The following is a 15,982-nucleotide window of genomic DNA, read 5'->3' on the forward strand; positions in this document are numbered from 1 at the left end:
GTATATATGTAGACACCATTTGTTCAATCATATGCGGAAGAATATAAATTTGCATAAACGTCCGCAAACTACGAATAACCGATACGACGACTGTAACCAATCGTTTAAAAAGAAAACGTGTAACACTCACGTTTCGTGGACGCCAGTACAAACACGATCCTCGCCTCGGACAGAGCAGCTGCCACCTTTTCTCCGTGTCGAGATTTCCCTCTGCAAGAATAGATAGAAAATCGTTGAATAAAGCTATCCGTATGGTATTCTTCGATGGATCATTGCGCGTCGTTCCATTTCTACGGATCACGAGGACGCCTCGTAGCACGATCCGACAGAGATATACAGCAATAACGAGACGAATATCGAGACGGAATCGCACGGACCTGCCACACGAACGCGGCAGTGAATTTCCGGATTATTATTCGATCCGCGCCCGGTTGATGGTCTACGATGATATAATCGTGTCGCCGACAACGTTTCTACCTTCGATCGTGCTACGATTCAGCCTCGCGTTATGCGGAACGACGGCAATCGAGTCGACTCGAAAACGAGAACGTTGCCTGCAACGAGTCAGCATTCCCGCATCTGCGAGACGAACAATTAACCGATAACGTATTTCGATCGATGTTCATTGTCTCGCTAGGAAGAATCAAACCGGGGAACAGATAGCGAGATGCAATGTACGTTTACGTTTGTTATACGGAGATAGGCCTGGCGGTACTTGCAAATGTCTGCTTTAGCTCTTCTCCACGAGAACTTTGTTATTGCGTAGCGAATAATATTTTCTTACAATTTTGTACGAGAAAGTTGTTTCGTTTGAAATAATAGAATTCAACCTGTGTTCGGATGAACGTAGTTCCACGCTATATGTAGATATTGTGAACAACGTATTATAGATATTTTCTCATAAAATATCCAATTATTCCCGTGTTATTCTGATAAACACCATTTTCCATCTTTAATTACAAGCCTCATTTGCATTTTGCGATACTGCAACATGCAGAACCAAGGGTTCAAAAATATTTGACTGATCTCGGTAAACGACGCGGGATAACGGGCAACGAGCAGGTAAACGTAAAATTCTGCCTCGACTCTCGACTGGTCAATTAGAATGATCTTCTCTGCCATGGTCACGTAAACAGGGACGACCGACGAGTCAAAATACGAAATGCCTGGCAAAAATCTCCCGCAGAATTCTACCAAGACAATAGACAATAACCCCGGTGGTTTGGTCGTTTTCTCGTTTTATTCGTCCCTCTGTATTCCCAGCCACAAGCTGGACGAGATCCGCGTGCTACGACAATTCTTCCTTTTTCATTTTCAGCATTGCTTGAACGTACCAAGCCAGACAGATTCCTCGTACAAACCAGGTAACCAGAAAAATGTCATAGCATTATACCATTGCGTATCTTCAACCTGTTTACAGAGTTAGATTCCTTTGTTTGCCAAACAGGAGCTTACATTTTCCCTTCGCGTGTTATTACTGGAGATGAGACGTTTGAACAACGAGATGTTTCATATACACCAGAATCGTTTAACTTTCTTTGCGCAAACTCTTATCTTTTACGTAGGATAGATGGAATACAGCACTTTACAATTGCACGTCTAGCTGTCGAATCAGGATATCAAAGTTTTGCTTCTCGTAGGATTCGATTATTCGTAAGTGGATCTCAGATTTCTCTGCGTTCGTTCGAGCACACTTTATAAGGTAAATCGATAAGATGAAATGTAATGTTACGATTAAAGATGGAAAAATGCATCAAATTATAAAATGTAAAAATACATAGAGTGCGTTAAAAGATATTCGGAGTACAGAATTCGCACGAATATCGCAAGGACTGTAAAGAATGAGATTCGGAAGCATTTAAGGAATTTAAGTTCACAAACTGGTGGTTTCGAGTAATTTGGCAAATGGATTTTCATCGCGCTCTTCGGTTAGATGTGCACACTGTGGTCCGTTTTAGCATCTTCACCGATGTGTCGCGATGCTTTTATCTACTTTGCATTCAAAGAAACAGGGCTTGTGCAACGCTTCGTTCATCTTCCACACGCGATATCAATTTTGGTTTTGAATTCCTATGTCATCATCAATTCATTCTTATCAATGATATTAAACATAACATCGGTTCTACCTTATCACTCTTTCCGAGCACCGAGTGATTTTCTTCCTTGAAATATTCACGAGCTATTCGGAACTTTACAAGAAGATTCCAGTCGTATGTATATATGTGTAGTATCTAAATAGTCTAGAGTAAGGACAAGAAAGGATGTTCTATTTGAAGAGAAATTTAATTTTATTTTAACAAGCAATACCCAATGCAAAAACTGACTACAATATCTTCGTACGTTCTATTCTAACACTCGGCTCACAACTTCTGTCTTCCCAGGTCAAAAAAATGCTGACCCTCAACCCTCGCACCCTTCTACCACTCCCTTTACTCATTTAGCTTTGACGTCACCAAGGCATACATTCTTACACACTCTCTCTCTTTCTCTCTTCCCCAGCGCTCTTACGATTCTTAGTTTATACCTTAAATTTACAACTTATACCATCCCGAGAAAACTGGAACTGGAATATATGATAGACTAAGCGTATACCCCCTTTTATTTGATATTACATATGTATGTATGTATATCGTATGTACAATTACATATATTGGTTGCTAAAAATTTCCATCCAAAGTGTAATTTCACTATATCGTTGAGATAAATAATTTCTGAAAGAACTCAGCATCTACCGTATAAAATACACTGTTGTAAAAGTTTTTGCAGGAATTTTATTAACATATAAAATCCACAAATACAGAGCTACACTCTGATCAACAACTTCTGACAATTATTCGGTGCTATCACTAATCGATTGAATTGAAAACTACAAAGAATTTAGCCAGAATCTTAACACGAAATTCAGCTTTAATAAACAAATTTTCGCGTATTTCGCTCATATCCATGGAGAACGAGTATAAGTTAGCGTAGGTGCGCGAGAGTGGCCCTCGTCGCACTCGCGGAGATAAAGCTCGCGAAAAGTGGTGTTTATCCCAGCGCAACGAGACAAGCGTAATTCAGGTAGGTCGGTGACGCGAGCTTCTAGCCGACTCGTAGAAGCTTCACAGAGATATTTTAGTACCAGGGTAATTTAATTTTCAGCCTTAGCACCGTTAAATCTCGTTCGTTTCGGTACAAGAGAGGGTCGACGGGAAATCGATAGCCGTGTAACGCGGGCCTCGCCGAAATAATTGATACGAACGAGGAAAATCCATTTCTGGTGTCACTTGGAAATTAAACATCAACGTCGATTACGACGAGGACAGGCCGACTGAGTTTCAAAGTCAAAAATTCCGTCGTTGTTCCCATTTAAGAAGAAGCAAATGGCTGAGTAAGAGCAAATTCTCTGCGCTCGATGTGTCTCGGTTGGTCAAAAGTTTCGAACAGCGACGTTTGCCTCTTTGCAACGAGATCTTCCTCCATCGACCAGACTCCGAGAAGTCTTTATCCGAGGTTCGATGGGATTCGATTCATCTTACCCTCGTCGATATGAATACTGAGAATTTCCAAGTTTCGGTAAATGGCGGAGAACTGCGCAAATATTCTGCCAACCCTGCTGTTCGCTACTCTCTAGTCGTGCATTTTACACAATTAACACAACGTCGATTCCTCGAAACATCTGCGAAGAATTTCGTACGATTCGACGAACGTCGTTTAAATTATATACCACTCGGGATTGCTACTGCTTACCTCCGACTGAACAATTCATCGGAGTTCTCGACAAAGTCGAACAATTTCGCCAAAATGAAGGGGGTAACACGCGAATACACGGAGCGAAAGCTGGCAACTCTTCGGTTCAACGTTAACAAGTTTATCGGAGAACGCGTAAGGTGGCCGGAGCTAATTAATTAGGAGGAACAATTTTCCACGGATATAAAGAGAGGACCAAGGTTTGCGCGTGCGCGCGATCGCATTGGTAGCGACGTCAGCCGGTTTCGAAGCCAACAGACTTACGTGTACACACGTGCCTGCCACAGGTCGATAAATTATTCAGCAGCAGGACGAACCGCCGACAGGCGTCGTGGGCTAATTAACCTCGTTATCGCGTGTGCACGTTAGACCAGGCCCTCCGCCAATCGAACGTGTTCTGTACCTCGATCTTCCGGTTCGAGGACCTTAAGGAATCTCGGTCTTATCAACCTGTTCGTTGAAACAATGGCTATAGTCGATACGAAGATTGACATTGTCGTGACTTTCATCGAACACTTCGTTCCTTTCCTTTTATGATCAACCTAATGCCTTGCCATATAACATCGAGTTGCATTTGCAATTTGTAGTTACGACTCGCATAAAGATTGCATTCATACTAAAGTTTAGTTAAGGGCCTAATCTCAGTTTCAATTTCTAAGATAAGAGAGATTATTAAGTATAAGGCCTGGCCATCAAACTCGTCCAACTGCAACGCTATATGACAAACTATTCTTAAACACGCGCACGATCATGTAATATGTAACGATCAATTAATTACTACACTGTGTTAGAGACGCAAATCCGTCACAGAATTCCCTCGTAAACGGTAGATCGTTCTGCCATAGACAGACATATTGATCTACGTTGTCGAAAATGTGTGAGGCCTGTCCATAACATTTGCGTAGTCATTATCGAGCAGTATTTTACGATTTAAAGACAAAGATATTGAAGACGTTTGGTAAAATAATGAAAATATAAAGCACAAGCTCTTGCGAGGCGAGATATACAAATTATTGTTGTTAAATATACAGGGTGGTTGGTAACTGGTGGTACAAGCAAAAAGGGGGTGATTCTATGCGAAAAAAGAAGTCGAAAATATAGAATAAAAATTTTTCGTTTGAGACTTTGTTTTCGAGAAAATCGACTTTAAATTTCCGCTCGGTACGCGTGCGGTACGTTATAATGGATCTCACTGTAGGTCGTTGTCTCGATGGAAAAATTAAAAAAAAAATTAAAAAATAAATTTTTATTCTATATTTCCGACTTCCTTTTTCGCGTAGAATCACCCCCTTTCCGCTTGTACCACCAGTTACCAACCACCCTGTATAAGAGCCCGGTAATCACTAAACCTTGCTAGTATATGGAATTCGTTCAGAACTCACAATTTTATTATAAAGATAAATCGTGTTAAAAATTTTGAAAGATTCTATTTAGTTCCGTAACCACGAACTACGCGTACGATACTTCGATATTGTGTCGTCTGTTACTGTTACAATAAGCAACGAAACCCTCAAGCAGCCAATGCAAGAATAATAAAGCGAAATGTTAGTTAAGATATTAATTAAACGTGTGATTCCTACGCGACGTGGAAAAATGCCGATTTGGAAGGAGATTCGTTGGCAGCGTGAAAACGCATCGAAGCGGAACGCTAATTAAATTCGTTACCGAATTTACACGCGCCTCCGTTGACGCGACGTGACCGCTCGGCCAAGTTCGACGACCCGACAGAACCGGAAGCGGCTGAATATTTCGACGGTAAGTGAACTAATTGTCGCCGATTCGTGGGGGATACAGAAACGAGGGACAGCCGAATTGCGGAATGCCGGTGGAGCAGGCGCCCAACGATAATAGGATTCGCAGGTGACGACGTTAATAGAAGGATTTCGAGTAGAACTTCCCCGTGGACTAATTAACCTTGTTATTTCGACCATGGTGACAGAAGGTCGCTGCCGGTGATGTAACATTCGCTGCGCTAGATGTCAACCTAATGGAAAGACAGCATCGTTTACAAGCTCGACTTGAATAATCGACGTTCATCGAGCTCGATGACACTCTACCATCGGAGGAATCCACGCGATCGTTCGCGTTAACGATGTTCGCTGTTTATCATCGCAACGGTTCATCGACCATTTATTTCTTCTCCGTAAAGACCGATTAATCATCGATACCTCTGTTGCGAGACGAACTTGCTCGTTTCGTGGATTTCTCACGCGAAAGTGAAATTATAACGTTCGGATGAAACTGTAACGGTTAATTGAGTTGTGAAGTTTGAGAAGTAAAATGGTTGAACTTCAAGTTGTTCCCGGTACAAGATGTAGACATATTACGTCTTCGTACACCCTAACTGTATAGTTACGTATATCCAATTATGTTTGTACAAAAATATTTGTGTTATTTATGTAAATATGAATAAGAATTGCGTAAAATGCACGAATAACCATGTAATTATTTGATCGCTATTAAATGAACAATTAATTAGAAATATTTCAGTAGGGTTTCAAACACGATAAATAATTAACTGTACAATTAATACTTTGATATTTCGATTATATAGCTTTAATTTCCTAAGATATGTTCTTCAGATTTATAAGAAGTATCTTTAAGAGGTATTAATATGTTTGAATCAATTATTACGTTTAATCGAATAATTCTATTATTCGTATAAGAATTGATAGATAAATGTCTTCTGGCAGATTAGCTCAACTATAGAACATGCGACCCACAGGTGGCCCAGCATACGTGTGGTTTCACTGACCATCCACTAAGGTCACAGAACTGCAAACTTGTTAATTTAGATTTGTATTCTTGGGCCACGTTCCCACACAGACTAACGTCTCGATTTTGACAAGAACCTTGCTTCATACATATTACGATACTAAAGGAAACACCGTATTTCGCGAAGCCGAAGCAATACCGCAGGTGCAACGGGGTTAAATAAATACCATTATTTCTGTGAATTTCCAAGGAAAAATTTCCATGACGTAGCAAAAGCCATGGACAACCGAGAGAAAGGAAACAGAACGAAGCGATGGTGAAAAAAACGAGGATTTGACGAATTCGCTGGGAACGTCGAACTGGAACGCCAATACTACGAGTCTCGCGTTTAAACAGCGCACGTTCTGTCCTGCTATAACCATGGAAAGAGAAACAGTGGCAGAGAGTCGGGGATTTTCGAAGCAGCAACGGTCCAATTCTTTGAAGAGAATTCGAGCTGGGAGCACACGTTCTTGCCGGTCACCATCCTGAAATAACCTCGAACGTTGTTACAGCGGTCAGCCGTTTTGAATGCTTTCGCAACCACTCGAGCGTTACTCGTTAAAACGACAGAGACACATCTCCGCTCTCGTCTTTACACTTTCGAGAATTCCACGCGAATATCAGATGGACGAGACAGGTAACCTCATCTGGTTACGCTCGAACGAAAACTCGGGACATGGCATTCGTCGAAAAACCAACCAAATTTTCTGATGGATCCACAGGATTCTGTTAACAACCTTTAGGTAGATGCATTTCAGGATGAACGAAACTCCCGGTGATATATTCGATGGCTTTTACTAGAAATTACGACGTTTTCGTCTTCTTTTTTCTTCTTTTTTTATGTTAGCGAGATTGGAGATGTTTGAAACGTTGAAACAGAAGATACACGAGCAGAGCATGTACACGGTGCCTGGTAACTAACTGGTAGATGGTACAACAGTTAATTCGATAAAATGTCATGAGCAAAAGCGTGTCAAATCGAAATTTACTGTTAGTAGATATATATCAGCCTGATTTTGAAAATGGTTTTTCTCAAAATCGTAGCTTCATACGCAAAAACTTTATTTTTCATCTATTTTTTTCACGCGGAGTCACTCTTCCCTCGGTTGTACCAGCAGTTACTGGACACTCTGTACAGAACGTGGATGTAAACATAGAAGAGAAGAGTGAGAATTTTCGTGAGCAAATGAAACAACGAGGAACAAGCTTCGTAAATTCACGTTTTGCCGGCGGAACTGGAAGAACTCCTGGGAGATCACCGCGTGGTGTTCCTCGCTTTTGAAAATCAGAAACGCGCATACAGATAAAGCGAAATTTACGCGGTACCGTGTCGGATCGCGTGCGGAACAGAACGTCCAGGGGGCGGTAAATCAAGTGAGAAATATTCTTGTCGGAGCTTTCGGATTCGTGATAGAAAATAGACAACGGAGAAGATAAATTACGTCCGCGGATCCAGCGTATCGAAATCGGCCCGGAATTAAGATAATGGTACGCATACGAAGATATACAAGGTATTGTAAAAATTAAAGATGTTGAAGTGTTTCTAAAAAGAGTAGTACAAAACTTTTAACAAGTATCGCTCTTGGAGTCGATTCTACCGATATTGTATTAAAATTTTATTTTGCAATAACGTAAAACGATATTTCGATTGAATCTCTGGTGGGCAGACAGGATGAAAATACCCTTCGTATTCAAAAAAAATTTTTTTGGTAGGACCACTTCTGTGTTTTTAATGAAATGAAATGAGTTGATCTTAGATCCTACATTGTATTCCTCTTGGCGAAAACTATAGGCTCGCAAAGTCTTCGGTGTATTTTTCCTAACATCCTGCATATATTATACATATTACAGGTACGCGTGTACACAGCAGAAATTAAACGCGAATGAATAAACATAGGTTAATCAGAAGTTATTACGAATTAATTAAACGAAAACCAACGAATCAGTCGGAGGGTGAATCTGACGAATTAACGCGATACCAGTGCGGCGAAATGAAAATTAACGCGGGTAATCTTATATGAATACGAGCAAACTCGTCCAACGGCAGCTAATCGCGAGAATACGCGCGGGTAAACTGCAAACTATGTTTGATTAATGCGACTGAATGAAAATGAACGTACGATTATTCGCACGAAATACGAACGACAGACTATCCACGAAGCCCTTGATCGATGCACGGAAGTCGACAAAATCCGGCAAATCGATCGCTGACGATTTGTCGGTTGAAGCGGAATATTTGTGCGAGCAGAGATATTTCGAAAATCTGAAATTCGCAAACAGCGCGGAAAACTGGCAGATTGCGAAGAGGATCGGCTTGGTTCGGCCAGGGAACAATGGAGGGGAATGTTGTTTTACACAATGTACAAACGTACGTATTCGCGTACTGACTGGTGAAGCTCGTGGAGCGAGCGATAGGCCAGCAGAGAGTGTAGTGGAGAGCTTATGAAATGACGCGACAATCGCATCGAGCGATTGGTGTCTGACAGCGGATCCCAGATTAAGGTTCGCGTCGTGATACTAGCGTCGAACGTCGAACTACCGACAAGCTTCGAGTAATTAGAGGATAACTGTGATCGTATCGCAATCAACGCCTGGCTGGAAATTCGGTTAATTGACTAGTTATGTTAGTTAACACGGAGATGTTAGTTATCTTTGATAGTTAGTTATCTTTGTTAGTTATCTAGATGTTAGAATCTTTCAATCGATCACGCCAGGAATTCTTATTTTCTAAAGTGTCTCGCAACGATTTTATCAACGAATAACACCTGTTCGTTTCGTTGATCTAACAATGTCTCCAGGATCATCAGAATAACCAATTTTATCTACAAAAGCTATCTATCCATTCGTCGTTTATGTTCATCGTGACATTCGATCACATTAAAAGAATCCTACCTATCTACGGTGGGTCACTTAATACAAAAATCTTTTATGTATTATATATCGTGTGTATTATATGAAATATCTTGAAATTTCATTATCGCTGTTATGAGACTCGATCGTCATAATTATATTGGTAAAGCTTAAAACAAGCCTGATTACAGAGCTAAAGAAAATTTCAACACGAGCCACTATATATAAATTAATGTCAAGCTGAATCTAACGAAATTTCACGGGATCTTCCATAGGTATTCGTATCTTGTACAGTACAGATCAGTTACATCGGTACATAATTATCTTCCAGGGACTGGTTGCAAGTACGAAGATATATCGTCGTTTGGAAGCTCGCTCGATCCATTACCACCGTTCGCTAATTCGTGTTTTATGTACCGTTCCGGCGTTCCCGGTCATTAGGCCGGCACCAGTAGAATGCAAGCGACGCAGATCTGGTGGCATTGCCTCTGCCCTGTTATCGAGGTATCTCCCACAATAACCAGGGTATCGCTGTCCTCGAATCTGGCGTGCACGTAAAGCCTTAAACCAGCCTGTGTAGACGCCGCGTTCCCGCCCTTTGACTACGTGAAAGGAATTTCCTTCGTGGCATGGCTGGTTACCGATGGAATGCGCAGAATGTCAGAGTAAACTTTCCTTGGCCGACGGGAAGTCGTCGTCGTAATAAATAAGGATGCCATAGACGTCAAAACGTACGCGAAGAACGACGTTCCGCTACTTTTCTTCCAATGGTTTGTAACATCACGATTTGAAAATTCTTTGAGAGATTTGAAAATACGCAGATGCAATTGCTCGACGCCCGTATTTTTCACGGCTCGATCATTAAAAATATTAGGTCGTCCGAAAAGTTTCTTTCATTTTATAAGGAAACAATGGATGCACAACATTTTCCCTTTTGTATTATTTTATCGAATTACGTATGATCCATTTTGTTCTATCAAAATAAAGATTACAGAGATTAGTTTTCAAGAATTCAGAGATTAGGTTTCAAGTTTGTATAAAGAAGCATCTTTGTAAAAGAGGTGTCTGTAAAAGAAAGACACTTTCCGGACGACCTAATATAATAGTAATTTCTGACAGTGACGACGTTGATACTTTGGCAAGTGTCATGCACCTGGATTTTTCACATCAGCCCGCGATGCAAATGAGCTAAAAAGAGCAAACTTTATCAACGGATAATATGTTTCCTTGGCAAATTCTTTTCTTCGTCGAAAGAAGAGGAAATCAGAAGGTTAGATCTCGGTTAGGAAATCGATAAAGAGGCTAATTGGAATCCCGGTGTCGACGGTATTACAGGATCTGGCTGTTAACGCGGCAAATTCCGTGAGTAAGCCACGCTTCCCATTTTGTTTCTTTTCCCGTTTCAGCTGCTTCATTTCTCTCGATATTCTATCTCTATATTTCTCTTTCCCCTTCAGAAACTCGTTCCGCTCTTACCTTTTCTTCTTTCTACGCTTTCTCTCGCCTCGTTTTCTTTTCCGTAGGAGCGTAATTCAATTTTGTCCGAGAGACGAATCGATATGTAGCGAACAGGGTGCGGAACGTTCATAGAAACGGTTGCCACTCAGCTGGTACAAGGAAAGTTTCTTTTTTTGCGGCTTACTCGGGGTTAATGCCGCCCTATGCTTGACCCGTAGTCACCCCTGGAAGTCTCGTTAGTTCGCGAGGGTAAGAACATTCGGATCGAAGGAAATGAATAGATGTTTGTTCAAGGTCGGTTAGGCACCCCGCATTTTCTTGGATCGATTATGGAAATGTCCCTACCGCCAGAATCCTTCGTTTCATCTCGATAAATAAATACTCTGACGATGGTATTGTAAGCATTGCGATAGGCTCAAGTAAAACTTTTATGCATTTACGGGAAATTCGAAGGTGGATATAATATGTCCGAAGCATCGTAGTCGCTTAAATATTTGGCGAGCAAAAATTTTCTATCTAAATTCCATTTTTCAACTATCTTCGTACAAGTAGAAGTTTGCATAAATACTGCAACACTACAAAACTTACTACTTAGTACTGCAAATACTTGCAATACTATGGAACAAAAATTTACAAACTGAACTCAATCCCATCGCTATTAATCATTAAACAAAATACGGGGTTGTAAAATCAATGACGCGTTCTAAGTACAGGGTTGCACGGGGATATGTAATCGTACACGCGAGTCTAAAGTGTCACCGCATTAATCAGTGCTGTCATTCGAAGGCCTAATGCACGTACAGAACTTTGTTACATTTCATGCTGCACCTGAAGAAGCTATCGATCATTCACGCAATCCAACTTTTCGTAACGTGGAAGTTTAATGACGCGCAAAGTAAATAGATTCTCGGAGGCGGGTTACGCTTCCGGTTTCTCGTATACGGACCAGAAAGAGAGAGAGAGAGAATGAGAGGGAGGGAGGGAGGGAGAGAGGCTGCGCGTTGGTCTTGTCGATTTTCCACGCGGGACCAGATTAAGTTCGACGGAACATAGATTACGGTGACACGCGGCGTTGCTGCAGCTTCCGCATCCGGGTGTTCGGAGCCGACGAACCGTACAGTAATCCTATCTCACGCGGTTCGATTCGTCGCCAACACGGCCCGCCATCCCGTTTCTGTCACCGCGCATAAAACACGACGCTCTTGACGCGATTACTGCCTCCAACCGAGTCACCGCCATTCGTCGTCCGATACGATGTCGCATTATGCATGCCTCTGTCACGCGAATCGCCGCATCAAACAGCGTCGTTTCGTAATGAACGATACACGGCCAACTTGATTCCCTGAGCAGTTCGGACCAGCTTTGAGTGGCGAAGCTTTGATAGATTTTCAATGAGACGACAAAGAGACTCGTTCGATGAATCGGGCCAATGTACGACGGCCGTTTCACGTTTCAAAGCCGAAACATGTAAGTAAGTCGCGATTGATCGATGTTTAACCTCTTTACTGTTGAATTGGTACAGTGGCTAGCGAGAGTGTCTAAGATCGTTGAAATCTTTTACGAATATATTAAGCGCGTTATACCATCGCAGTCGTGTCCCAATACATCGATAGTAGCTTCGAAATGTTTTATATAACACATATAATAGAATACATACAATTTTCTATAGTAGGAAAGCGAACCACTGTTCTTCAAGTTTTATACCACTTACAACAATTTCTAAATACGAATGAACAATACTAATTGAACAATACAATTCTAATCGAGGCCATGGTTGTCTTAATCAGCACTGGAAACGTTAACTGCGCAGATACGCGAAGATACTGACACAGAGACAACGCCGTTAACGTCATTATACAAAAATTAGATAATGCAAGCACAGCTTAAATAATCAAGCATACTAAATTGCACCCAATGCTACTTGACGTACTCTAGGATACCGAACCTACCATTTACCTCGCAAGATTGAAACTTACACTTTCTACCTGCCACATAATCAACAGTCAACAAGACGAAAGATTAAAAGCCTAACGGTTCTCCTAACACGCGTGTGGCGAATGAAAAGCAACGACTCGTTTAATCGTTTTATGTGAAAAAGAGGAAAAGAAGGGCCCGTTCGTGGAGACGATTCGACGGAATGAACAGGCAGAAATCTCGAGACATCCAATGTTCTATAGTCTAAACCACAAAAGGGGAAAAAGCCTTACGCAGCGTGCATCGATGTTAGAGATGGCGGCTTTTACGCCAGGCGAAATTAAAAGCGAGTAACAGCCTCCCCTTTTCTCTGTTTTTACGGTCCGGCGGCTGTATTTCTGCCAGAGGAGCTCTTTGAAGATACTAGCAGAAGCCTTTCACCGAATCAAAAGGATCGCCCAAGTAGCTAACCTCTTCTGACTTTCGGTCTCGTTTCTGGTCCCATTTCGCTTCATCGAATCGACCGATTCGTTTCTAAAAGGATAATGCCAGCCGAGTTTCGTGAGAACTTTAAACGAAGCGACCCATCGCTGCCCTACCCATTCTCGAAAAATTCGATAATGTCCCCTTTGAATATTAAATGGAATTATAAAGAGTATTGGGGTTTAATTTAATTGAGCTAAGTCTGGAAAGTTTGCAATCAAGTTTGGAAGAAATTAATTATCATTAGTAGATTGTTAAACGGTAGACGCGTTGTTACCTGTTGTCGCTAACTTTTCGTTATTTATTAATCAACTTCGATATTTTACAAAATCTTGTCCCAATCACATAGTTTCTAATGCGTTACTCGACACGAATACAAAAGACTATTAGGACATTTTTTACAATTTAAAAAATATTTTAACCTCATTAATATTATTCCACAAAATATTTTTTGCCACAACTTATAGATACATTTATAAAACGTCGTTTATGCATTCATAATCAGCAGCAAAGTTCGATAACGTTCGAGCGGTACACTGGCTCCTGTCACTAATGCTCTTTGACTAGCACTCGTGCTTTTATATATTTAACCTGCCAGGCTACCAGACTCGAATAAGCTTTCCTGCGATAGAAAATAAGCCCAAAAGACATTTGATAATAGTTTCGTATCGTGCCTCCGATCGCAATATATAGTAAAGACCATTATCGTCAATTCACATTACCTTCGTATAAATGTCCCATTTCGCCGAAATAACACGGGACAACGAACAACCGTGTTTCCTCCCAATCAAACAGTAAATAGTAATCATCCCGGTGGACGCAAACACCATTGGTCATCCACGTGTTTAACTTTTTGCATACGACTTGAAATAGACGAATATCTTTCCATAATTAATCTTCCGATTAATCATTCGGAAAACAGTTTCAAATATATCACATTTAAAAATATCGTACCATCTAAATATGAATACATCGATGTATATATTATAAAACTTAAAATTGTTCAACCATAGCAAATACAAATATAAATATGAATAAACTAACCGTCCTTTATTTGCAGCGCTCGTTTCTTAATTACCGAGCTAACACAAACGTATGTTTCAGTAATTCCCGAGTGAAAAAAGGATTAACGATTTCCACCAGACCATAACGGATCTTCATCGTCCAATTTCCTCGTCCAGATAAAAACACGCTATTTTTATCGCGATGATCGATAACAGCGGCAAATCTCAGGATATCCTGCGTGTTGGCAGTTAGAAATGATAATGAAAATGAAACCGAATGGTGAAGTATTCAGAAGGTAGGAGGGGCAGCAACCCTTCACCGGAAACGGTTGGAGCTGTGCCAGGATCGTTCGTCGGGATTCACTTCGGATATCTGGATGGTCTGGTCGACGCCTCGTGTCCGGGGGGATAGACAAACCGAATTTGGCTGGCTATGCATACGACCCGAGTCTTTGAGCGTCGATCGACGAGACCCGTTCACGGGACGATATTCCGCCACCTGCTGACCCGTCATTGCTCTCCGACTCTTCTATTTCTGTCTCCTTGGGAGACACGTTCAGCTCGACAAGACGACCGTGCGATATTAATCCCACGCGATAGGGAGATACGTGCTTGTAGATGGGACGGATGTTACCCGGGCAACTTCTAGCTAAGCTGGAGCAAGGGGATGGGAGATTTTCTTCCCGTGTCACGTGCAATTTCGTGCCGCAAAATGCCACCCATCCTCGGGCAACTTTGCGAGACGCGTGGTCTCGTATACTTTGACGAACGTCGCTTTAGGCTGTATATACGTGGACGAGCATCCTTTTGTGCCATAAAATTCCTCGCGGTTTCGTGCTGCATGAAAGAATCTTTTAAACGTGTACGGCATTTTAGATTAGACGGAAGATGCGTTGTGTATCGATGTTAGCTTCGAAAATAGCAATTTTTAGCCCTTCGACGCTCTGCGTTACGCGTCGTAGTTGAACGAGTTATCAGCTAAGTGTAAATGGTATTTATTTTTGGGAAAATTGATCTTGATCCCTTGTGTCATAATATTAAGATAGAGCGTAGAGTTATACTCGTGGGAAAGCATACAGTTCTGGTTTAATACCGAGAAGTTTACTTTAAAATTGTTACGTACATAGTTATAAAAAATACAGGCACGTACTATTCCTATATATCCATAGTATCAAATAAACGAAAGTAAAGTTATATTATTCGCGCTATCGTGTTTCTACAATATTATTAATAGTTACTACGGAAGACACTTTTATCGCATTTCAAAAGACGCCTGATCTTGAAATGGTAAATTATTATCCACTTAAATATCGAAACGAGATTCGCCGCAAACCGCAAGGTAATTTCACCCAGTGAAAATCTGAACGTACGTCTAGCCGCGCGATTATTCTCTCCTGCAAACAAATCATCCCTAATTCCGTCCCTGGTGACCACCGGCTGGCACTGTAATTCTCCGTAAGAATTACGCACAAAAACCACCCTGCGCAGCAACCAGCGCAGCACCACGCCCCACTGACGATAAATAAACCGTCGTGTACGTTGGAAAAGTCAACCAGTTGTTTGAACATTCCAGTTCGCTTTTCACGGAAGATCTGAGAGTGAAAGTCGGTATTTATAATTGTCGTTTTTCTTTACGTTCTAATTTAAGCAGTTGATCAACATATCGCCTAAGAGGTTCGTTAAAAAGTTTCTCGATCGAAAAAATCTACACGTAGTAACATCTGTTTAGAAGTTCAAGCACGTGCCACGAGCCGAAGAAGTTCAAGCACGTGCCTGGTTTCTTATGT

General features: G+C 41.3%; 1 protein-coding gene across 2 annotated transcripts in view; it reads right to left on the reverse strand.

The window, feature by feature from the left end:
• The window catches only part of LOC126865049 (protein-tyrosine sulfotransferase), a 181,405-nt gene that overhangs the window by 135,985 nt on the left and 29,438 nt on the right, over nucleotides 1-15,982 (reverse strand). For both annotated transcript variants that reach the window (XM_050617111.1, XM_050617112.1), the window contains one exon: nucleotides 131-210. The gene's annotated coding sequence lies outside the window, so the exon portion shown is untranslated. The remainder of the gene's footprint in view (nucleotides 1-130; nucleotides 211-15,982) is intronic.

The sequence above is a fragment of the Bombus huntii genome, chromosome 4, assembly GCF_024542735.1.
Source record: "Bombus huntii isolate Logan2020A chromosome 4, iyBomHunt1.1, whole genome shotgun sequence".
NCBI lineage: Eukaryota > Metazoa > Arthropoda > Insecta > Hymenoptera > Apidae > Bombus > Bombus huntii.